This window comes from Moschus berezovskii, chromosome 6, assembly GCF_049115385.1.
Source record: "Moschus berezovskii isolate FMDL1 chromosome 6, NW_MosBer_1.0, whole genome shotgun sequence".
NCBI classification, from domain to species: domain Eukaryota; kingdom Metazoa; phylum Chordata; class Mammalia; order Artiodactyla; family Moschidae; genus Moschus; species Moschus berezovskii.
This window is the reverse complement of record NC_142465.1, coordinates 42,475,005-42,498,874: the sequence shown is the minus strand read 5'-3', so window position 1 is coordinate 42,498,874 and position 23,870 is coordinate 42,475,005. Positions and strand designations below refer to the sequence as shown.

Below are 23,870 nucleotides of genomic sequence, written 5' to 3'. Positions count from 1 at the left end.
AATGTAACCTATTAGACCAGACTTTTGGTAAGGGGAAACCAAACCAGACATTCTCTTAGGTCTTTAAAATACAGCGACTGTTGAATTTTGAAATGGCCACACTGTAACATGAATAAAAAGACCATCTTTAAAAGATATACCTGGTTAACATGAAAAATTCTGAGTAGACTGCTAAATAATTCTAATCAGGGATTTAGGTAAGGATGACAATTAATAATAATATCAGCTCCTATTTATTTACTTAAATATTTATTTATTTGGCTGCAACGGGTCTTAGTTTCGGCATGTGGGCGTGTCACAGCATCACACGGATCTTTTGTGGTGGCACACAGACTCCCTCCAGTTGTGGCACCTGAGCTTCAGTAGTTGCAGGACACCGGCTCTCTAGCTGTGGTGCACGCGCTTACTTGCTCAGAGGCACATGGGATGTTAGTTCCCCCACCAGGGACCAAACCCGTGTCCCCAGCACTGCAAAGCGAATTCTTAACCACTGGATCACCAGGGAAGTCCCTTAGCTCCTATCTATTAACTACTCCCCTAAAGTTACAGCCTCCAAACCCAGTGTTTTAGAATCAAGAAAATTTTGAGCCTAAAAGGTCATCAGGCCTCTCACTTTATCATTCAGGAAACTGAGGCGTAGAGTGGGTAAGAAGTCCAGAAAATTAAGTGACCTGTCCAAGATCACACGCAAGTTAGCGGTAGTAGAGGCTATAGTTATCTCAAAGGATTTAATGTAGAACAATATACACACAGAAATATTTACAGAACAATAAAATATTGTCAAACAATTTTAGACAGATTATAACTGCTTGCTCATTTTTCCTCTTTCGTTTGTTTCTTTCTAAAAGTCCAAACCAAACTCCTTAGGAAGGTACATTTTGAATTAAAAGGCAGCTTCTTCATCAATAAATTGGGGATAACCTTGGTTAGACCTCTATGCCAAGATGCAGTGAAGGTAAATGAGACAAATCTGAAAGTGCTTTGTGTACTTCAGAGGTATTAGCCTTATTAGCAGTAAAGAACCCCCAAGTTAAAGCAGGATAATTTCTGGACAAATAAGTTGGCGCAGTGCCTTAATAGGAAAGCTGACTCACTGCCAATTTAGCCCTGGAACCTGAGACATTAAAATAATAATTTCGAGCAGCTAGGTTTCCTACTAAGCTGGCTGAAATCACTTAGAGGATTAGCTTTTCACCTCTGGAATTTAAGTCAGGATTTCTTGAGTGAAAGATGGTCCATCACCCTTATTTTAACATATGAGGCAACAGCACAAGTCTGTCTGCAGACACTGCCTCTACTTTTGTTTTAAGGTTACAGAGAAGCATTATTAAGGGGGATGTCACACAGCTTCCTTGTTACCAATATTTCCTCTTGTTTCTATTAACATGGCATCCGTTTGCTATGTGCTTACATATCATTGATCACTTTGGGATGGAGAGAAGGGAGGAGGGGTATTTGGTCAGTCTCTTTCCTCATACTCCATCACATTTCTCTGGCTTTATTCAGATAAGGGAGGAAACAGCTCAGAAACTCCACTGTAGTTGCCAACTGCCCCCCGCCAAAAAAATAAATAAAATAACCACACACACCTCCCCCTCCCCCAAAAGACTCAGTTCTGGAAATTTTCAACTTATTTTCTGTTTTCCTTTATCTTGGTTTCTGTTTTTCCTTTATCTATCACATTAACAGAAATTAACTAACCAAGAAATCTTGGTTTCTGTTTTTCCTTTATCTTTCACATTAAAATGGTCCCCAAATGCTTACCCTTTAAAATAAGGGTGACCATTTGCTAACTTTATGGCCCTATTATAAGGAGAATATAGGAGTAAACTCTCTAACTTGCTTATATATATTAGTATACATATTATTAGACTGGGGAGGGGATGCTCGAATCTGAAGCTCCCTAAATATTTGCAGTCATTCATTCTGCAGGTCTTTTATTAAGTACCAACTATGTGCCAGGCAGTACTCTTAAGACTGGGGGTAAAGCTACAGACCAGACAGCACAGAGATTTCTTTTTGGAACAAACAGCTATAATAAGGAAATATCTGTCCAGCAGTGACAAGGGCTATGGAGAAAAGTGAAGCAGGTTAAGGGGTTTCCAGAGTGGCTGGGGGTGGCGGGGGCTCTGCTATTTCATGTAGGGTGATCAGGAAAGGCCTCCCCAGTATCAGATGACTTTTAAGTTGAAACCTGAAATGATGGAATGACCCATGATGCCACCTGGAAAAACCCTACATGTGTACTTTTATACTAGCTTGAAGTCTAGAACAAACAAGGAGATAAGCTGTGAAACTTCAGGAAAGTGAAACCTACAAATAGTAAGGCTTATACAATACTGTGAACCAGCCCTCAATTTATCTCCAATGATCCTGAAACCCTATTTAGTGACAACTTAATCTTTTACGTAACTCAAATGCCTTACAGTAGTATCTCTTCAGATACTAAGAGAATTTTCCAGTTAAGTTGTACAAACAACCCAAGCAGATAACTCAGGTGTCAATGTCTACTCTGAGGCCCTGATTAGTTGATTTGTCGATGGGCGTACAGTGGGGAAAATGAGCTGACGCTAGCTGATTTTGTTGCTCGCCATGCTTTCACAGTGAGAAAATTCAAAAGAAACTGGACAGTTATCCAGGTTTTAGAAAGGTCAATTTTTAAACTTCTTTTAATTAAAAACAAAACAATACCCTCAAGAACGGTAACATACAGCAGCAACAACAAAATCAATAAACTAGGTAAGGATCAAATGTCTCCTTTTGTTCCTACTAAGTAAATGTGACCAGCAATTATACTGATAGATTTGTCTGCGTGTGTGTTAAGTCACTTCAGTCCTGTTTGATGCTTTGTGACCCTATGGATGGACTGTAGCCCACCAAGCTCCTCTGTCCATTGGATTGTCCATGCAAAAATACTAGAGTTGCCATGCCCGTGCCAGGGAATCTTCCTGACCCAGGGATCGAACCTGTGTCTCTCACGTCTCCTGCACTGGCAGGCAGGGTCTTTACTACCAGTGCCACCTGTGAAGCCCCAAATGATTGGTTTAAGTTCTTTATATCTATTCTACAGTAATGGTAATAATGGATAATTATAGGAAATAACCCTTTTTTTTTTAATAGACTGAAGAAAAGAGCAAAGAAACAAAATGGGCAACAAATTCTTTTAATCCATTTCCACAAAACTATGCAACCAAGAATTTTCCCCTGCTTGATAGCAAAACTTTCAGATGCATCAGTCAGGATGAGAAAAACTGAGTGTGAGTCTCATATTTTATTGAGATTTCTGATTTATTTGACCTAAAACTATATATACATGTGTGTACATATACATGATATATGTACACACATGCTGTGGATATGGACAGTTTTAAAGCAGTTTATAGATTAAGAAATACATGATGTAGAATCATGTCTGTAAAAGGATACAACATAATTACTGGCTATAAAATAACAGTAATTAGCAATCTGTTTAAAAATTTTGACCTTTGTAATCTAAAATATTTTAAAATAAGACTTGAAATTATAATAAGGTTTTAAATTTGTCATATAAACTGTGAAAACTTTATAGTGATTTGATTGTGTTATGCTTAAACTGACACACACAGGTGATGGCAGAAAACTGGAAAACCATTCATTCAAGGAGGAGTACAAGAGACCAGGAAACATAAGGCAAACTATGGTTTTCACAGGATAAACTGTTTTACATAATACATTAATTATACTTTCAAGTAATATGCTTGGTATCTCTTTTTTGTCAGCTTCCAGATACCTTTTCAGGTGAAGCACATCCACATTTAAAGCAATGAGACCAACTGCTAATCTGGGAAAAATATAATCAGTACACTACAGAGATGGCTGGATGGCATCACCGACTCTGTGGACATGAGTTTGAGTGTACTCCGGGAGTTGGTGATGGACAGGGAGGCCTGGCGTGCTGTGATTCATGGGGTCGCGGAGAGTCGGACACGACTGAGCGACTGAACTGAACTGAACAGAGTATCCCCAAAGTCTGGAAACATAAGGGAAATAGTGTAATTATTATGCTATTTTTCAGAGGAACAATTATATCCATTGCTTTAAATTTGGAGACACATTACCTAAAAGGTATTTGGAGGTTGACAAAAACAGATTGGGCATATTATTTGACTTGGCATATTATATGCCCATATTATTTGGGCATAATATTGGGCATATTATTTCATTTTAATTTATCTTTTATTGAGGTAACACTGGCTTTCAACATTATATAAGTTTAATGTGACCTTTGCCAACCAAGGTCCTTCTAGTCAAGGCTATGGTTTTTCCAGTGGTCATGTATGGATATGAGAGTTGGACTGTGAAGAAAGCTGATCACCGAAGAATTGATGCTTTTGAACTGTGGTGTTGGAGAAGAGTCTTGAGAGTCCCTTGGACTGCAAGGAGATCCAACCAGTCCATTCTAAAGGAGATCAATCCTGGATGTTCATTGGAGGGACTGATGCTAAAGCTGAAACTGCAATACTTTGGCCACCTCATGTGAAGAGTTGACTCACTGGAAAAGACTCTGACGCTGGGAGGGATTGGGGGCAGGAGGAGAAGGGGATGACAGAGAATGAGATGGCTGGATGGCATCACCAACTCGATGGACATGAGTTTGAGTGAACTCTGGGAGTTGGTGATGGACAGGGAGGCCTGGTGTGCTGTGATTCATGGGATCACAAAGTATCGGACACAACTGAGTGACTGAACTGAAGTTAATGTGTACATTATATTTATACTACTGTGTACACTACAGAATAATGACCATATTATTTTAAAGTCACTAGCATCACATTTTCTAAGTTTCCTGACTTTTTGGGCTCTCTATAGCTGTCGAGTGTCTGTAATGTGCCAGGCACCGTGTTAGGTGTTGGGTATGCAATGCGGAACTAATATGGTTCCCCCCAACATCAATTACCATCTACTCAGAACATAGATCTTCCTGGAACTGGCTTAAAATGTCTACATTTTGACAGTGACATTAGGAATGAACATAGCTGTTAAGAATGAACGAACAAATGAACAAGAGAAAGGAAGGAAGGAAAAACGTTCAGTCCAGTAGGATTAGAAACATAAAATTTTAGAACTGGAAGGAAATCTTCTGCTTCTGCTTCTGCTAAGTCACTTCAGTCATGTCCGACTCTGTGTGACCCCATAGACGGAAGCCCACCAGGCTCCCCCGTCCCTGGGATTCTCCAGGCAAGAACACTGGAGTGGGTTGCCATTTCCTTCTCCAATGTGTGAAAGTGAAAAGTGAAAGTAAAGTCGCTCAGTCGTGTCTGACCCCTTAGCGACCCCACGGACTGCAGCCTACCAGGCTCCTCCATCCATGGGATTTTCTAGGCAAGAGTACTGGAGTGGCTTGCCACTGCCTTCTCCGAAGGAAATCTTAGAGATCATCTAATTTAGTAGCTCTTAACCACAGCTGGGCATCAAATTACCTGAGGAGCTTTTTCAAGTTAAATGTGCAAAACCCCACCCCAAACCCACTCCCTTAAAAAACCCCTGTGTATTTGCTCCATAGGTGTTTATGGTTCATGTCTCTGGTTAACATGCACTGACCTGGACTAAGTCCCTTGCTTCACGTATGAGGAAACTGAGGCCCAGAGAGGCTGAGTGGGCTGACTAGAAATCACACAGCTATTGTATACAGTCCAAATTTTCTGACTTTAAAAAAATGAAGGTAGAAAACTTCTGCACTATTATACCATATCACCACTGTTTGTTCTTGAATCTCCGCTCAAGAAGAAATCAGGATAAATGTACAAGTACTGTACATTTGAACTGTGGTGTTGGAGAAGACTCTTGAGAGTCCTTTGGACTTCAAGGAGATCAAACCAGTCCATCCTAAAGGAAATCAGTCCTGAATGTTCACTGGAAGGACTGATGCTGAGGCTGAAACTCCAATACTTTGGCCACCTGAGGCGAAGAACTGACTCGTTGGAAAAGACCCTGATGCTGGGAAAGACTGAAAGGAAGAAGGGATGACAGAGGATGAGATGGTTGGATGGTATCACCGACTTGATTGACATGAGTTTGAGCAAGCTCCAGGAGTTGGTGACAGATAGGGAAGCCTGGCGTGCTGCAGTCCATGGGGTCGCAAAGAGTCGGACACGACTGGGTGACTGAACTGAACAAGTACTTGACCAAAAGTTCCTGAACCAAAGTAAAAAAGCCAGTGTGTACAGGCAACATAAATATATAAAAAATAAAGACCCATCAAGTACCATGGTAACCTGGTTGCTCCCTGTTTAAACAGCCAAGTCAAGCCAGTTTAAAACACTCCCACACAAATATCATTATTCCCATCAGTTTCCATTTCAGCACTGAAATGAATAATACTTTTGGTTTTTGTGGGTAAAGAGAAGAAGAGAGTGATTTCTTTTCTGGTTTACTTCTAAAATTTAGAAGGTTAAAAAAAATATGTCTCCAGTACCTCAATATAAAGAAAGCCTGGTCTGCTTTTAACACGTTTGGCAGTACTTGAGGACATGTTTTTGGCTATTAGCCCGACAAGCTGTTTAAGCTTATAGAAGACCCACAAAGAGAACTTATATGATTAAGTTAGTTAAACACAAACATCTTCTCTGTATATTTTATTCCCTCCCTTCATACTCACAAAAACATAAAAGGCTAAGGCATTTCAGAACTGGGTGAGGGGGCAAGTTATTTATCACTTCAGCTCTCTTCTCAAGGCTTATGTAAATAAGAACTGAAGCAACTCAATGAAATTATTCATATGACCCTTGTGAGGAACACAGCTCAGCACCAGGTCAAAATTCCGATGAAGCATATGCATTTTCTTACAAGAAACATCTGTGATGTCCTAATGCACTTCAGACCCAACTTCATCTCTTTCTAAAACTTATGCAACATGCGCTGAGCATACTTATTAATTACATAGTCACAGAAGAATTTAAAATGCAGTCTCCTTTTGACACACAGTATAACAAGTATTCCAACACTAGAGCACTAAGGAGTCTTCTGACATAAAATCTAACAGTTCCTTAAATTGTTTGGCAGATATTTTGAAGCAAAGCAAAGCAAAATGCCACACCATCTAAGTCTTTTTCAGTTCCTAATGACGTAATTTAGATTATTCAAGCATGTAAATAACAGAGTTGGAAACATCAATTACAGTTAACAAGTTATGAGATTCTTCAGAAGAATACCATATTATTTACTTATCACTGAGATAAAAGACAGAAAAAGGGAAGGACAAATGCCTTTGGTGAAACTATACCATGATCTAGATCAGTTTACTATTATTAGATTGAAAGAGGGTTGGTTGTACATGTGTGTGGATCCAGAATACAGCAGTGCAATGAGGGCGGAGGAACTGGCCAATATATAAATAGGTTTTAACAGACTTTCCAGTTCAACCATAGTAACTATATTAGGTTTTGTCCCTATAATACCACATGGGCCGGGGTGGGCTGAGTATTTGGCAGGCTGGGGTGCTCAGCTGGTAAAGCAACATAAACCTCATTTTACCTTGAGCTGAATGAATTTCCTCTGAGATGGTTTGCTTAATTGAAAGAGTTTTCAAGGAGAAAGGATAAGTCTAAGTGTTGGTTGGTGGGCGCTTCTTACACTAAGGCTAACCTCACACCTTCTTCTAGCTTTGATCAAAGACCTCCACCATCATTCATTCGTGGTAGCACTCTGGATGCAGGCAGTAACCTAACCTCCAGGATCTAACAATCCCCAGCAGCCTGGGTTAATTTCAGCTGTCTCTAAAAGGGCTACATGAAACATGGCATTTACAAATTTGGATTATACAGCACTATTTATTACATGATGGAAGATTTCCAAAAATGCCAGAAGAGATGCTGGCACTTATGCAAGTCAACTACTGTTCAGCCCAAAGAAGCACTATATTCTATAGGATGCTTTTGCCAGGATTGAAAGAGCCTATGTGAAAACACCCTAATTGGGACCATCTTAGCACCTCAGCTATTGGATACCCTCTGGCTCTAGGCGTTATGTTTCAAATGGGCCAACAAACCATCCTAGAAACAGAATCTCCCAGTCCTGTAACTAATCCCTTCACTCCAAGTCCTGAGAGTGTATATTTTCTTATTTTCAGATTTAATAAGGCAAGTATATCTGGTAGCTATTAAAAGATTTAAGCCACTGCTGTTTTAAAAGGTTTCAGTATCCAGAGATTTCAAGCCCAAAGAGGGGGCAATGTGGCAGGTTTGGTTGCTGTAGAATGGTGAAATTATTTCCTTGGTTCCCTTCCTGTGTCCCCGTCCCCCACCAGCCCACTGTTTTAAGAATGTTCTTATTGACCTTTCTCTACCCTTTAAATGTGTCTTTAACACATGTTCACGGGTTCACAAAAAGAAAACTAGAAGAATCTGAAGGAAAGACACTGTACCAAAGAATCTTCAGTGACCTAAATAGATAATTACAATGACAGATCCGTAAAGAAGGAGGCAGAAAAATTCGAAACATTGGCTACTTACAATACAAGGTCAGATAATCTTTCCTTCTTTTCTTCTTTGGGGAAATCCAAACAGCTGTACAATGTTTCTTTAAGTTTTCCTTTATTGAACAGTCCTCATGCTTGCGCAAAATCAAGAGCCATCCTAGAAAACCAGGGCCAATATTGTATCACATTAAGTGGTGGCTACTTTATATCAGACTTTTTTTTTAAAGGTGACAAAAATGGGGTTGGTGGGGAGAAGGTGGTTATAAAAAAACTTCACAGGAAACCAAATAGCCTTTATTTAAATTAAAAGCAATCACAGGCTGATTCTTGGAACATACTTGGAAATGCTTTTTGGCATGCAGCTGCTACATGCCGCCAATATTGTGTGTAATTGGAAACATTTCAAACAGAATTGTTACCAAAGTCAAAGACCATAATTGCAAGCCGTGGGATCTGCGTTGCAGATAAAAGCAGGGCAGCTCAGGGAGAGCATGCGGCACCCAGGGGTCTCCTTACTGGCAGCGTCTGACTACAATATTTTCACTGCATTATCGACGTCTCTTTCTTTCCAGATCCCCAATGAGACAAGAAGGAAACACAGAGAAGTGTACACAAAGCTAAAACTGGTAGGTGCTATAAATCAGCGGTCAGGACAAAACTCTTAGAAAGGAGTACAAGACTTCAGTACTTGAACAACTGAAATAACACAGCCTTCACTTTTTTTTTTTTTTCTCCTGAAGTATAATCCACTAGAAATAAAAGGCTTCTCTCCCAAGAGTTGACTCCAAACTTACCAGTGAGAAAACTGCAACTGCAGTCAAATCGGTCAGCTGTTTTTTAGGATCGCTTAGGACCAAGTACCCCAGGGACGGCGGAGCCTGGTGGGCCGCCATCTATGGGGTCACACAGAGTTGGATACGACTGAAGCGACTTAGCAGCAGCAGGACCAAGTTACCAACAGGAGGAAAAAACGTTAAGTCCAGGTAAATGACAGCTGCTTGCTAGTTTACAGCTCTAAGTTTTAGAATGTTTACACTGGCTTCTGCTCTGCTGACATTTTAATTTTTATTTTACATTTAAAATCTCTCTTCATAGGGAAATGAATCTGGAAAGGTCTAATCAGTTCAGGCTGGATAATCACTCTTATTCTACAGAGGTCTCTTCAAAACTGACCAAAATGCATTTTAGAGTTTAGTCTAAACAAGTATACAAAACAGAGACACAGGAAAGATTTTACATTCTCTTTGAGAGGTTTGAACCCCCAGGGGACTGGAAATAGTCAGAGCCAGTGGACCACTGGCTCAGGAATGGTTCTTGGAAAAATCCTGTCATTCTGGCACATGTGAAAGGGTCTGATTATTCTGTCGTGTCTCCGTGCCAGGAGTGTCATGACATCAGCATGCTCCAACTTGTAAAGCCTGTCTCTTCCCACCATCTTGCCTTCAGGAGAGAGGGGAGTGAGGGAATTGGGGAGTGAGGTGGATCCCAGTGCAATTTAGGGCCAGGCCTTTTCCACTGTTCATAAATGTTCCTCCACCAACACACACATAGTTAACCTCTGAGACTTCAGTTCTGCACAGCAGTAGACAAGAAGGTTGGGTACTGGTTCCTGGCAGCGCTGGGGGCTATGCTTGCTTGTGTCCAGAGATGGAAGAGTCCAGAAGAGGGGCCAGCTGGATCCTGGCACTTGGCTCTGGCATGTGCCACCTGAGGTTTTGAGGAACAACATCGAAGCAGGACTTGGCACCCGGACTATTGTCCTTTCCTCTATGTGCTCACAGAGACCTTCTAAAGATATCAGGGCACAACACACTACTGCTTTGTTCTGACACCAGACAGCAAAGCAGGAGTGAACCCTCAAAATACCAACCAACCAACTCATTCCCTTTCCTAACTCTCTTTATTGTGAAATAATTAGACCTGCATTTAAGCAAACTGAATATTCTCACTTGGATGAGTTAAAAAATTAGTACTATTTTATGTAACCTGGAGGGAAAAAAAGAGCTATTTTTCTCCCAAGTGAAAGGCGTCTACCCTAGTCCAATGGCATCTTTAACATTTTTATGCTCAGATGAGGATCACTTTAAAATTACTTTCCTTCTTTAAAAGGAAAATTTACTCTTTATAGACTACTTTAACCAGAAAATTAACTGCAGTAACTAGAATAATCTTTTCTGAAAATTGTTTCCTGTAATATGGGCATTCTCAACTACTACGTAAATACCATTAAAACAGGTACACTTAATTACTGGAGAATCATTTAAAAAATTCCTGTTCCGTTTCATGAGTATTATCAAAATACTCAACTTCCTTTTGTTTGATTTTCAAGCAATTATAAAAGCTTTTAGAGAAATTATCTCACAATGTCACTTTTTAAAACTTAGATTTCAGCTTTTTAAAATTCTAACTTAAGGAATTTTAAATTGTTACCTCTTTTCTTTTGAGTCTTTTCAGAGTTATCATAGGAGACATTATTAAGAGTAACCAGACTTTTACCTACATCTGACTCTAAACTTTATAGTTTAGCTATTAACTTCTTATAAGGGTCTTTTCTTCATTCAGCTGATATTAGCTTTTACTTGGGTGACCCAAACTGACTCATTACAACCTCCTTAATTAGAGAGACAAATAGAGGTTCCATAGACCCTGATTTTAAAAACATGATAAACTTTTAAAGGTTCAGTGGTATTACTAGCAGAACTGATTGAATCTGTCACATGAGTAAAATACATCACTTTTCCTTAAAAACCTGTGAACCAACAGGGTCATTCAGTGATAAATCAGTAGCAAATTAAGAATGGAAAAATTAACTTACAAAACCCATTTGCTTATATCAACATGGCTCCCTCTATGTTCCATCCAGTCCTTCAGCCCTTCAGAAGTCCCTCCCTTTCCTTCCTTCCTAGGCTTAGTCATGAGAAATCACTATCGTTAGACATGATTTGTTAAAACAGAGATTTTCAAGTTCATCAGCAGTATGCTAACTTCCAACTGTGGGTAATGTCCATTTATTTCTAGCACCTTTTAGTTTTAATATATAGAGCACATGCATTGTTAACCTTTAAATCCTTTGTATAAACATTTCTGGAAGGGCTTTAAAACATCTCCTCTGTATTTCCTGACATGCCAGTTGATGGCATTTAGGAACTCTCTGGTACCAGCAGGTGCTGTGTTTTGCTTTCTTCAGGTTCCAGCTGGGCTACAATGACAGATTCCTGTCCCAGGCCTGGCCCAGCCACCTAGGCTGGGACCACATGGAGGCAAACTGAACTGGGCCTCATCAGACAGCAAGATAAATGGCTGCTGTTTAAGTTTAAAATCCCCTGGTGGGCGTAAATATTGTTCCAGAGAAAAAGGCTTGACAAATATTGCGTCATCCTTCCAGAGCTGTCTTGATTAAAGCAGATCTTTGGATTAAGTTGGTGCTCAATTCAGAATGTATCTGTCTTGCTGTCATGGGATTTTTTTCCCCCTTCCTAAAGTCTGAAAACAGACATATTGTTGGGGATGGTCAAACAAGGCTACCGCCTCCCAAGCGGCTAGAGTCCACTCTGATAATAGAAGGCGACTGAACACTTCACTGAGGATAATGGAGACAGCAAAGGCTTAGTGGGAAAAGGCCAGTTGTCACCTAAGTGACAGGCAACAGCTGAGCTCACACATCTGGAGCCAGACCAGGGCAAATATTCAGCAACCCTCACCCGTCTACACCTTGGGTTTGTCTGAAGTAACAGATGGAAGTTCCTTTTACTCCAAAAACACATTAAAAAATATCTGACAGTGAACCACATTGATTACATAACAGCAGCAAACACCATTCTGAAGTACTGGTTAAAATTAGGAGGTAGATAAAACTGTACCACAGGTACACACAATTTCATTACATACAACCTCTTCTTCATAAAACCCACCCTAAAAGCCACATATATATGCATGCTTTTTATAGCACAAATGCAGCTGAATTCCTTGGGAGAGGCAAGATCCTTACATGTTCTTTTCCTTTAGGCACTTCTCATGCTGTGCTCTTCACCTTGCTCAGGGCCGCAGCGGCTCTGCCTCCCATACTCTTCAAGAAATCAGCAACCAAACGTGTTTGGCTTGTGATTCTGAATCCTCCTTAGGCAAGCTGGAACGCAGATCGGTGCCAGCCGTCCTTCCCCCACCCCCACCTCCTTCTTCAGCCTCCTGAAGACAATCTGTGGACAATTTCCCCAAAGTCCCCAAAATAACACGGCACTGCCAATAGTCACTGGCGATGCCGTTTGTTTTTCTTAGAGGGCAATGAAAATTTAACAGCTTTCTGCTGCATCCTGAGCCCAGGTCCTGCTAATTATTAACATGCCCAGTTTCTTTAACTTTTTCTGCCTAAAGGGAAGTCGACGCTCCCATTCTTTCCCACATTCGTGTTACATGCAGAAAACACCACTGCTGGGGCGGGAGGTAGGGGGCTGATGCACCCCAGGAAAAATGCAATCGACCCTTTCCCCGGAGCGTTAGGAGAGAGTCGGCACCCTGCCTCCGGACGCCGGTAGGTGACAGGCGATCCTAAGCAGCGGACACTGACCAAGGCGCCCTGGCCTCCCTGCGCCCCAACTCTGGGGCCCCTGACCGGGTTTCCACGCAGGAAAGAATCAAAGGAAGAGTTGGTTGTGCTGCAGCCAACAGGAGCGGTGCGGGCAGCCTATCTGAAGCCCTCTGGTGCCGCAGCCCCAGTGTCTGCTTTCACTGTCTACACAGCCCAACAAACCGGTTATGCCCATCTCCCGCATTTTCTGCGACAGCGAACCACCCTGAGTGTCAGATGCCCCGCAGTGACGCGGACTTCTGGGCCCTTTCCCCGCGGCGCTAGCCCCCCACCGCCGCACCCGCAGCCCCTCTGCAGAGCCCACTCACCCCAGAGAGGGAGCGGGACTCGGCTGGACGGTCGTCGGCTCTGCGGCGGGTCTGCGGACCCGAGCTCCGCGGTGTCAGCGACGGGCGAGCGCGGGCAGCGCCGGAACCATCCGGAACCCGGGACGTGGCCGTTGCGGCCGCGGCGCCCCTCGCCGAGGTCAGCGCTGGCGGCGCGAGGCGGGCACGCTCCGGAGCGCGCTGTCTGGCGCGGCGGCCGCGGGAGGCGGCGCTCGCGGGGCTGCAGGCGGAGTGCGCCCGGCTCGCCAGCCCTCTCCGCGCCGCCGCGCGCCCCGCCCTCGGCCGCCCGCCCGGCGCGAGCGAAAACGCGGAAGGCGGCGCCCGCCGCGGGATCCGGGCCGCGCGCGCCCACGCGCCCCCGGGTCGGCTGCGAAAGGCTGGCGGGTGGGTGCCGGATTCCGGCGGCCGAGGGCGCGGGGAGACCCGGCTGGCTGGACCGGCTCGGCGCCGCGGGAGGGCTGAGCTGAGCGCGGGCAATCTGCGGGATGAAGTTCGCCTGGGCGCAGCTGGGGTTCTCAAGTGCGGTCGGGTCTTCTCTGCCCCGCCCCAATTATACGCTTTTTTTTTTTTTTTAAACCAAGCATTCTGATGGATGGACAGACAGGAAGGGTGAAGGAGCAAAAAAGCAAACCCAATTTCCTCTGATCAAACGGTTTCGGGGTTGCCTATTTGGGTTTCTTTTCCTTTGGCGTGGTCAGGGCGGGATAGTTAATTAAACTCTTACTTCGATTCCTTCCGGCGCGCCTCGCCTCGCTGGGGACCTGATTGTACTCGATCCTATCTCGTGTAATCCCACAGGCTGGGCTGTCTCCACCTCCGAGCAAGAAGCCACAGATTCAGCCTCAAGTCCGTTCCCTCCCCTCCGCTCCCACCCTGGTCATCTCAATAAAAACTCAGAAGTCCGAGGAGTGCATGTGAAAACCTCAGCTCATCGCAGTGTCCCGGCCGGAACCAAGTTAGCGTGTCGCACTTAAAGTCGTATTCAAAATATTAATTTCATCACGATGATCATTTTCCATTGGCCAAGCTACTCTCCATGTTTTCAGTCTGCCCGGTTTCCAGGGCTGGGCTCTCAGGCGCATTTTCTCAGATGAAGTGGAGCTCAGCCTGTTGGAAAGTTCTGCCCTGACACCGGGGTCGCCTTAGAACCTTAACCCCCCTCACTCGTTCCAGTTCCAGATCAGTGGAGTTTCATTCCATGGGGGTACTATTTCCCCTGGGGTTGCAGAGGGTGGATCCGACAGCAGCTGTTGAGCCCAACTTGACAGGTGTCTCTGCAAATCTAGGGCTTCCTTGACCTCTCAATCCCTTCTACAACCCTCTGGGACACTGTAACATCTTCCTGAAAGATGCGGATGTTTGCATGCGTGGCGGGGGGAGATGTTAATCGATGCATTTTCAAATTTCTTTAATAAGAAAGATCAAAACAGCCAATTTCAGAAATTTTCAGAGCACCAAATCTCTTCTATTTTAACTGGGAGTAAAATAAGGGAATACTGAACAAATTCTGAGTTGAGGAAAAAAGGATATAAAGCAATAACATTTAAGACAAAATGAAGGGGAAACAGTACAAATCTAAGGAAATGTTTGGCCACAGCCCTGTGCTCTGCAATTCCAAATTTGATTTAGATCTCCCTGCACTGTGAAAACTTTTTCACCTCTAGATTCACCCCTGAGTTTCTAAACCTCTGAGCACAGATCTTTCAGGAAACAAGACTGTTGCTTTTGAAGTAACTCCCCTTGTTCCTGGTGTACGTACCTGATGGGAATCCGGGGGAAAACAACCTAGGCTGTCTTGCTTCTCAGCAATTTTTTTGGAATTGTGTTTGTTTATCTTAATAGGGTTACAAATGCTTCTATTAAGCTGTAGCCTGTTAGCTTCTACCTAAACTCCAGAACTGCCAAGAAGACTGACAAAATGATTTATTCCACCCATAGAGGTTGTGAAAATCAGTACTTATAAGGGCAAAGAGTCCATTCTCCATCTGTGGGTGCCTGTCTGTTGTTTCAATGGAGACCTTCAAGTGCAAGTAGTTTTCCAACAAACTGAATGACATAGTGGAATAGAATCAGTGGAGAATGGAGTGGAGGAAAGCATCATTGAACTGCAGCTGCATCTTCATGAAAAAATCCTCTCTGATGGACCAATAGGTACTTGTGGCCAGCAGAGTTGGGTATGGAGAAGCTCAAGAGAAGGATGTTTCCAGAAGGTGCAGTTGGATCTCCCTATTAATTGGAGACAATGCTACTTTCTTATGATGAGAAATAAATTGATAAATCAGTCTGATATCAGAGGACTTACAGCTCTGTGGTGACCTCACAAAAGTTTCATTTGTTGAGCACCTATTGTTTGGTAGCAAACATGTTGGGCAGTGTAGGGTTTTCACAGTTGCCAGTTAAGGGGATTTCTGTCTGTTTAGACAATGCACTGGGCAGCATCTTTTGGATCTATTGCAAAGGTGAACACTTGATCTTCAAACAGGACTCCCAAAATTACTTTGGATGGTACATGTGATAATTTGTGGTCAGATAAATTTGAGTTCAAATCTCAGCCCAGCTGCTTCCCAAATGCAGCCTAGAATAATGTAGTTAGGATTAAAGTGGCGCTTAGGTTCTTCATTTGTAAATGAGGATAATAATATCCATCCCCAGAGAGCTGCTGGGAGGACTGAATGCTAGGCATGCAGAAACAACTCAGCAGGTGGAAAGTTTATACAATGCTGGTGTACAAGGCATTGTCTCACATCACCCTTCTCTACACCAGCCTCCAAGCAAAGTCCTGTAAGTTAGGAAAGAACCATTTTGGACTTAATCTGAAAAAGTATTCTTTATTGTGGACTCTTCAGTTTCTTCTGGGTCTTTTATCCTAATGGTGTTATTTTCTTTGTCTACACAAACCAACATGGTACCAAATCATTTTTTTAAAAGAAATTTCTTTATTATTATTTGTTAAGCACCAGCTTAATACTGAAGACATTTCAAATCACCAGTCAACAACTCATTCTTCCCCACCCAGCCCACCCCAAATTCTTGATAAAGAGCTCTTCAAGTAAAGACACAGTCTCTTCTCTCCTCTGTATAAACTTTATGAAATAAAGGCAAAAAATTGTGCACATCTTGCTGTAAATGCTGCCCATAGCTGTGGAGACAGTGTCTGTCCAAGGCTGTCTTTCCTGTACTCCTGAAAGACTCTTGTTCATGAATTGTCTTTTCACAAAGCAAGTCCACCGCTTGTTGGGTTTATCATTCTGAGGGTCAAAAGCTTTCTCAAAAAGTCTCAGTCCAGCCTCTTGCCTCAGCTGTTGTAAGCAGGCCCTCATCACTTCATCTTCCTGTTTGTTTGCAGGTTTGGCATAAATGGCATTAAGTGGAAAACCAAAGGCTCTCTGGAAATGGGAAAATTAGTGATTCCCAGTGTATAAATTTCTCTCTTGCCTTGGCTTTTAGAATTGCACTTTTGGGGTTTCTTTTGACACTCAGAAATGTAGAGAGTTATATATATATCAAGGCCCTATAGGCTTCATTCTTAATTTCATAGTTTTTGAAGAAGACATTGGCCTTAAAATAATAGGTAGCTTCATCCACAATATCTGTATCTTTTGTCTCTCTTGGGGCAGGTCCTTTGAACTGACTTCTGATAGGCAACAGTGCCATGTTTCCAATGAGTCTGGTGTCAGGGTCTATGAGGGAAGAGCGGTAAGCCAGCGTCTTGGAGGCGCCCGGGTCTCAACCCTGACAAAGAGAATTTCCAAATCTTTTATAAATAAATCAATTCACTTAGGGAATGTCTATTTTTCTTTTAAAGCTTTGATAACAAATGCATGTTTTTGTAAATGATATCTTTATGCACTGAAGTGTGTCCTTCAAACATTCATGAGTTGGGGTCTTCACTTCCAGAATCTCAGAATGCAATTTATTTGGAAATAGGATTTTTATAGAGATAATCAGGTTAAAATGAGGTCGTTGGGTGAGCCCTAGTTCAGGATGACTGGTGTTCTTCTAGAAAGAGCAAACAGACATGCACATAGGAAGAATACCACATGAAGAAAGCAGAGATCAAGGTGATGTGTCTTATAGATAAGCCAAAGAACCCCCAGAATCTCAGCACGAGATTTGAGCATAGATTCTTCCTCATGGTCCTTACGCTAGGAGAAACACACTGACTGAAGCCACCCACCCTGGCCAGGCACCATAGTAACCATTTGCGGTTAGTTATTTTACAAGAGGGAGTCCTACTAAGGAATACACAACTAATAAGCCATCACCAACCCGAAGAGTTCAGGAAAGGTCAAATGCAGATGCCACGTGTCCGACCACCTCCCAGAATCCTTCTTGCTGGCATCCATCTTGGCTAAGCAATGCGTGCGCCACCAGGAAAGACCCTGAGTAGAGTGATTGGCTAAAGACAACCGGGAAACTAATCCCATGACCATAAAACCTGAGACTGCGAGCCACGTGGCAGAGCAGTTCTCCTGGGTTCCCTTACCTTCCTACTCTCTGCCAGGGCACCCGTTCCCAATAAAGCCTCGTGCTTTGTCAGCACGTGTGCCTCCTTGGACAATTCATTTCTGAGTGTTAGATAAGAGCTCCCTTTTGGGCCCTGGAAGGGGTATCCCTTCCTGCAACACTTAGAAGGAACCAACATTGCTGACACCTTCATCTCAGCCTTCTAGCCTCTAGGGCTGTGAGACAATACATTTCTCTTGCTTAAAGGCATCCAATTTGTGCACTTTGTTGTAGCAGCCCCAGCTAACATACAATTCCCTACCAAATCATGTTATGAAGGCCTTGGCTCATTGAAGAATATTTTCACATGAAGATGAATAATTCCTGATGGTTTAGGCCACAAGCTTGGGATTTTTAAAAAGCAAGAACCTGAAGATGTTGGCAGGCTCTGTTTGATTCCCAGGTCTGCTGGGTTCCTAGGCTTTGCTTCGTCCCTGTTCCTTGAGTCTCATTTGCCCACATTTGGGACTCTTGCCTGACCTGCAGACTCAGCCCTACTTAGTGTTTCCAGAATGAATCATCCTGACCCTGTAATGACCTGTATGGACTTAGCCGTAAGGCATGTTTGCCTGCTGAGGAATCCTACATAGGCTTCCCAGCAGTTTCCGGACAGATTACACCCTATTTGGTTATCCTAAAAGGTCTTTCATATTTATACTCTGCTAATCTTTCTAGTTTCTTTTCCTACCACTCCCAATCCTTGTTTGCTCTTACTGTGTTAAGTTATTTACAGTTCCTCGAAAGCATCAAGCTATTTTATGCCTCTGTGCTTTGAACACACCTAGAACATTACCCACTGATAAAGGTCCTCTTTTCCTAACTCTTGCTTATCTTTTAAAATTCAACTCAGGCATTTTCTTGATAGTTCACTGTTGTGCATATTTGTTCTTTTGCCCATCCAGCATTTCTTTCTCCTTTGTAATGTCCAGATTTCCCTTGGGGAACCACCTTCTTTCGCTGTGAATGCACAAGGTTTCACTGGAGACTTCTCCCTGGTTTGCTATTGGGATCATGTGACCCAGGCCTGGAAACAGAGTGCTAGATCCTCCTTATCAAAAAATTGGTTTGGGGAAGGGCATGTGATCCAAGTCAGGTCCTGGGATTTTTGTACAAGATTGTAGGAATTCTACAACAACAAATTCAGCAAATCTGTACTGAGCACTGTTGTACCAGCTACCTTTTTTGCTGGAAATTCAACGGTAAACCAAACAGACAAAGTCTCTACCACTATGGATCTTCCTTGAGCCTCTGGATCAAACCCTATCTGAAAACAACTGCCACTGAGCTTGTCAAATTAAATCAATATCTTGTTTAAGCCAGTTAGGGGTTGAAATGACTTGAAATTAAAGAATACTAACTGATACATTCTTCCCTCATATAGATTCTACTTTGTTCAACTTTCTACTCCTTTATCACTTCATTTGTTTGTTTGATTAATTAAACCTGACCTTATTCCATCAGAGTTTTGTTCAATTACAATTATGCAACAATAACATGCAGCAAGCTAACATGAAATTGTAGTTTGAAAATAGGTATGAAATGTGAAACAGAAATGAGAGAAATTCATAAAATTCACCCCATAAAGAATGGGGCACACTTTATTGTTTAGGTTTATAGCAGCCAGTATAACAAGGGTTACATAATCCTTACACAATTGATAATGTATTTAAGATCAAAGAATTGCATCAAGAGAAACACAACTATTGTTAAATTAAAGAGCAGAAAGTGGCACCCTCACCCCCAAAGCTTCATGAAAAAGGCTCTAGAAAAATGATAAACAATGTCCCCAACAAAATCTTCACAGAAGCATACAACAGTATGTCTCTTGAGGCTGTTTCTCAGAGTATCCCTCAACTCATTCTTCAGAAAATCCATGTTTCATAAGGAGCATTTAATTCACTTCATTTCGTGACAGACACTTCACAGAGTGTATAGCAATTACATTAAAGTGGGAGGTCTGGAGTGTTCTGCTAGTACATAGCAGGAGCAAGCTACGCAGCTGGAGGGGACAGAGGTAGAGTCGTAGAAGTTTTCCTGGAAGAAGAAGCATCTGAAAGATGAGCTAACCTAGGGAAAGAGGTGTGTGTGTGTGTGTTTGTGAGTATGCGCCTGTGTGTACAGGTATTCAAGCATTTAGGCAGAGGGAACATCATGTGTAAAAGTGAGGTGTGTGTTCACTCATTGAGTGCTCAGACACAACTGAGGTACACCCTCAGTTGTGTCTGAGTCTTTGTGACCCCATGGACTGTAGCCCACCAGCCTCCTCTGTCCATGGGATTTCCCAGGCAAGAGTACTGTAGTGGGTTGCCATTTCCTCCTCCAGGGGATCTTTCCAACTCAGGGATCGAGGCTGTGTCTCTTGCATCTCCTGCTTTGGCAGGCAGATTCTTTACCACTGAGTCACCTGGGAAGTGAGATGGGTGAGTGTAAATGTGGTGAGTCTGAGAAACTGAAACACGTCCCATCTGGCTGTAGTCTGAGGTGCAGGGGGAGGGCAGTGGTAGAGGTTTGGATGAGCCTTGAGAGATGGGCAGAGGCTGGGTCATGAATGAACCTAAAAGCAGGAACAAGTTTGATGGGGACAATTCAGTTTTGAATGACAAGAGCAAATAAACTTCATATTGAGTAAGAAGTTAGGTAAGAAGGAGTTATGGAGAAAATGGTGTGCAAGAATTCAAAAGAAGAGAGTACTCCAAGAAGACAGGAGTACCTGCTTTCTGCTAAATTTTAGATTGTGCAGATTCAGGTATGTTCCATGGAGCCCTAAGAGTTCTCTCAAACCCCTAAATTAAGAGGTTTGATGGAGGTCGTCAGAGAGAGTTGAACAGTTTATTTACATCCTCAAAGTGGACCAGCTAATCTGTGTACCCTTCAGGCAATTCAGTTCAGTTCAGTTCAGTCGCTCAGTCATGCCTGACTCTTTGCAACCCCAAGAACTGCAGCACGGCAGGCTTCCCTGTCCATCACCAATTCCCGGAGATTGCTCAAACTCATGCAAATCAAGTCAGTGATGCCATCCAACCATCTCATCCTCTGTTGTCCCCTTCTCCTCCTGCCTTCAATCTTTCCCAGCATCAGGGTCTTTTCCAGTGAGTCCTCTTTAAATAAATGTGCACCAGGCTTTGAGGAGTTTGGCCAGCAGTGATCCTGAAATTATAATCTGTGGGGAAATACTGAACTACTCCGTGTTGCTCATTTTAACAGGAATTATATATTTCAATTGGAATTGGGCTTCCCAGGTGGCTCTAGTGGCAAAGAACTAGCCTGCCAATGCAAGAGACAGAAGAGACATGGGTTCCATCCCTGGGCTGGGAAGATCCCCTGCAGGAAGGCATGGCAATCTGCTCTAGTATTGTTGCCTGGAAAATCCCAGGGACAGAGGAGCCTGGTGGGCTACAGTCCATGGGGTCGCAAAGAGTCAGACATGATTGAGCGTCTAACACCTCACATCCTCATATATTTCAACAGTCAGCTGATTCCAGTTGATCATCTCTTGTAAAAATTGTGTGTGAGAATTTAAGGGCATTTCAAAAGTGAATAGGAGGAGGATGCTGGGTCAGGGTCCCGCCTCTGTCACAACAATCTTCATGGTCTCTGATGTGCTGTCCCTTCCACCAGTCTGAGCCCAGAAGGCAGAGTGTGGCCTGTTTCAATGTTGTGACTGCAGTGCTTTGCACAATGACTGGAACAGAGTTGGTGCTCGATATACACAGCATGATGAGTGAACACTGGGACCTAACGGAGAGCTGCTGGGCAGGACGGAGTGAGCTGGGGGCACGTAGGGCTCATCTGCCAAGCCCTAAGGTGATCCAGCCAAGGCTAGTGTGGTCCATAGGAGTGGTCTGCAGGAGTTCAGCACCATGCCTTTGGTCAGTAGAGACTCTGTTGATGGGGAGGCATGTGCTAGGTGAAGCAGCCGTCCGGGGTTAGGGGCAAGGTCTAACAATGTTCAACCAAAGGATCTGAGGTTCAAGGGTGGACCTGAATCCCAGTGGCCACATTAGAAATCAGGTGAAGTCCAGTGTGGTCTGTATGTGATAGGGGTGCAGCTGCTACTTGGAGAAGCCCCATAGCAGACCCCCAACTTTGGAGAACAGGATGAACTGCAGACCTCCACAGTCAAAATGGGAGGTTAGTCTGGAGAGCAGATTGGTATTCTGGTTCTATGGTTCTGGCTTCCTCAGTTATTCTTCAAACCAGACGACCCTATTGATTTCACATATCTGTGAGTTTAAGAAAAAAAAATCACAAAGAAGAAATATAAATGTCCTTTCACTTACAGCTGTTGACCCTATCTACTTTATTTCAGAGGTACCAAGACTAATTCTTTCACTTTGACGTTTACAAAGCTTAAGACAGTGGCATAATGGCTTCTAATGACCTTTCTGGAAATATCCTGGATTGAATGGTGCTTTATTTTCTCTCTCTCTTTTTTATTTTGTCTAAAAGGAACTGTGGAAATTGTAGTTGAATCACTGATGGATTGGCTTCTCTAGATCTTAGATTTTACTTCCTATTCTCTCCTTTTTATAAAGTGGCAATTGCTACTTCAGAATATTGCTTATGCTTTTGGTCCCCAGGCTTAAAGATCTCCTATAGATAGCACATGGTGTTCCATAAATATCTTCAGGTATGACCTGCAATGTCTGAATTAGCTTTTCCCCTCATCAGAGTTTTGGCTGGGACAGAAGTTCATAGATGTTGGAGTTTATTCTTTAATAATTCCACAACTCCTGGTCATACTTCCATCCCATGCCCCAGCTCCCACCCTGAGCACAGCATATGTGGGGTATTAAAATAAAATGAAGCTCAAGCAAGCATAAAGAGAAAAAAATGACATACTCAATAGTACGGCTATGGGCTCTACACGTGAAAAAGGAGCAACTTTCAAACAGATTGCTAGATTTACATCCATTTTCTTCTGGAGTTTAAGATGGGAAAGGTGTAATTGTGGGGTGCTGGCTGCATGCCATCTCATGAGAAAAAAAGGAAGCTGTTGGCATTGCTTACCAACCCTGAAAATCCAGAGACAGTCAAGGGGTAGAAAGAGGGTGCAGGGAGCATTTCTGATCCCTTCAAACTGGCTCCCAGGCCGGTGCCTCCACCAGGATGTGGTTTTCTGGTGGGTGAGAGCCACTGATGGACTTGGAAATTAGTCTTTTATGTTAGTGTGCTGACCACATGACTCTCCATTACTGTCTGAAAGCATTAGCAAAATAACCTGTCACTCGCGATGTGATTGAGAGAAATGTACAAAGGAAATGAGTTTACTAACTCCATTAGGTTAAAAGGCAAATGGGAGACTGAAACAATAATCAAATGGTAATATTTTAATTTTCAGAATTAGTTATCTGACAGGGCATTTCTCTTTTAATTTAGCGTTCTATATGGCGAAATGATGAAGTTTAAGGAGTTTAATGTATATTATCATAAGTGACCAGTCCAGGTTCGACACATAAATTTTCCTCTGTTCATTTCTTTGCATTTGTGCTTTTTCAATAAAAATACTTTAAAAAAAAAAAAAAGGAGCTTAATAGAGAAGCAGAGGAAATGAGGGTGCCAAGCAAATCAACAGGCTTAATCTTCTTTATAGAGGTTCAGAGTTACAACCCACTCTTGCTAAAAAGTACTATTCCAGCCACCCCAGCAGAATAAATCAATATGAGAAAAAGGGAAGAAAACTCAAACCCCACAGAAAAAAAAGCTGAAAATGAGATCAATGAATTTTCCCAAATGAATGACTCATGATGCTGAGATCCCAGCCCGTGAATTCTGTGTGGTGCCTGAACTTCAATTATAATTCTCTTACTGTCTCATTAAATAGGTTAAAGCAGGCAGGCAGTCCTGTCAGCAGGGCCTGGGAGAAATGTGAATGCAGTGGGAAGTTGTCTTTGCACATTGATTTTCTTTGCAAGAATCAGCAAAAGTGTGTGTGTGACAAGGGGAAGGAGGAAAGCAGGAGAAAGGAGGGGCAAATCTCAAAACACCGCCAAAGGAA

General features: G+C 42.8%; 1 protein-coding gene and 1 pseudogene across 2 annotated transcripts in view; both read right to left on the bottom strand.

The window, feature by feature from the left end:
• The window catches only part of PRICKLE1 (prickle planar cell polarity protein 1), a 116,077-nt gene extending 102,630 nt beyond the window's left edge, over positions 1–13,447 (bottom strand). The window contains exon 1 of one of the 2 annotated variants that reach the window (XM_088836966.1): positions 13,349–13,447. The gene's annotated coding sequence lies outside the window, so the exon portion shown is untranslated. Of the gene's footprint in view, positions 1–8,489; positions 8,613–13,348 lie in introns of those variants that run through there. The other variant, XM_088836965.1, reaches the window with a different exon arrangement.
• Positions 13,448–14,648: 1,201 nt separating this feature from the next.
• Positions 14,649–23,870, bottom strand: part of LOC129536014 (uncharacterized) — a 139,142-nt pseudogene continuing 129,920 nt past the window's right edge.